Below are 1912 nucleotides of genomic sequence, written 5' to 3'. Positions count from 1 at the left end.
CAACAGAGTACCTGTACATGTAGCACTGCCTCAACAGAGTACCTGTACATGTAGTACTGCCTCAACAGAGTACCTGTACATGTAGTACTGCCTCAACAGAGTACCTGTACATGTAGTACTGCCTCAACAGAGTACCTGTACATGTAGTACTGCCTCAACAGAGTACCTGTACATGTAGTACTGCCTCAACAGAGTACCTGTACATGTAGCACTGCCTCAACAGAGTATCTGTACATGTAGTACTGCCTCAACAGAGTACCTGTACATGTAGCACTGCCTCAACAGACAGCGTTCCCGGGCTGCTCTGGCTCAGGTGGGAAGCAGCTTGGATTATCTCTGGAATCTCAGGCCAAGTAAACGTTCTGATCCCACGACATGCTTGCGTGTTCTAAGTAGCTCAGATCAAAGATATGGTTTGACGTGAAAACCATCGTTGGACTGCTTGGGGCTTTTGCTTCTTTGCTTTTCCCCCTCTCTTTGTAATCCAGTAGCACGGAATACCTGTCAAATTGCTTAAATCATAATCATATCAGAGTCAGGGATGTTTAGGGACCCAATTCCAATCCTATCCCAGGTGAGCTGACCTTAATCCTGATATCAGAGATGAAACCCTCCTGCCTTGCTCAGAGCACAAATGGTGACTTGCCGAGCATATCTAGGATGGGTACCAATAGTGTGTGTTACCCATTAAGTATTTGGTAAGTCCTAACGACAGGGAACGAGCTGCTCCTTATACTGCGAGTGGCTCATTAGCCGCTCAAACGCTCGCCCACATGTGACACGGGGGCGAGCGGCCAGGCAGGAAGCTGCGTGTGTGAGTAACCAAAGCTGCAACTCTACCTGAGGGGACAAAGAGCGAGAACAAAACACCCATTTGGCCATCAAGTGAGACGCCCAGGGGGAGGGGGGGGGGAGGGGGGGGAGGCTAGTCCAACTTTCTCTGCTCATGACTCTTGTCCCGATCGCTGAAATAAGATTCAACATGACGGTACTTACGTTTTTGGAGAAGGTTGTGGAGGTGTAATGTATCAAAGCAAACGTGTAGGTTGAAATAAAGAAAATATGTGCAGACGTACACACACAAACGTCACGTTCAGGGGTTTGTGGATTTATCACATATATATATCATAAAGTATCCAAACACAAGCGATGTTTGGGGTCCCCCCTGTGCTACAGGACAGGTGGGTTAACACAGAGATTGATGCTGACAGATAACCCCACTTTCACGGCAACTTCTTCATTTGACTTTCCACACACGCGCCTCGGGAGATCGTCTCCATTATGTGTCTACATCTGAAGTTTGTCTACGTCCATGCGCCATGTTTCACTTTGTACCCATTACACACTTGTGTCACATCTCCCAAACTCTTGTTCCGGATGAGAGCTCCGGAAAGAATTCGGGAGACTGCACATGTCGCGGTTTATTTCTGTGGTGGCTGGTTTTCAGTTACCGCTTGGGAAGCCGATGTGTGACCCCACATACCAGCGTGGCTCGGAGGAAGCATCCACCACACACACACACACACACACACACACACACACACACACACACACACACACACACACACACACACACACACACACACGTACCAGACGTCAGCTGAGCATCACGTCTCTAACGCAGCTTCTGCAGCCCGTTGGGATTCTTCCTCCTCCTCCTCCTCCTCTCCTCCTCCTCCTCCACTTCATGTCCTGTATTCACAGCACCACGCTGGCTGTGCCCAGCGGTTCACATGTGTCCGAAAGGGCTCATTCACAGCAGGATCCCGGTCCCGACTCCCTCAGCATGGCTCGAGGCACTAGCTTGGGACGCGGGGCTGCACACACATAGAGACACTGTAACTTCTCAACAGACGCTCATTCAGCACAGCAAAACCGTTACCAGCCAGCTGGCTTCAGCACGGCGCTTTCA

The sequence above is a fragment of the Lampris incognitus genome, chromosome 11 (genome assembly GCF_029633865.1).
Source record: "Lampris incognitus isolate fLamInc1 chromosome 11, fLamInc1.hap2, whole genome shotgun sequence".
NCBI classification, from domain to species: domain Eukaryota; kingdom Metazoa; phylum Chordata; class Actinopteri; order Lampriformes; family Lampridae; genus Lampris; species Lampris incognitus.
This window is presented reverse-complemented; position numbering follows the sequence as displayed.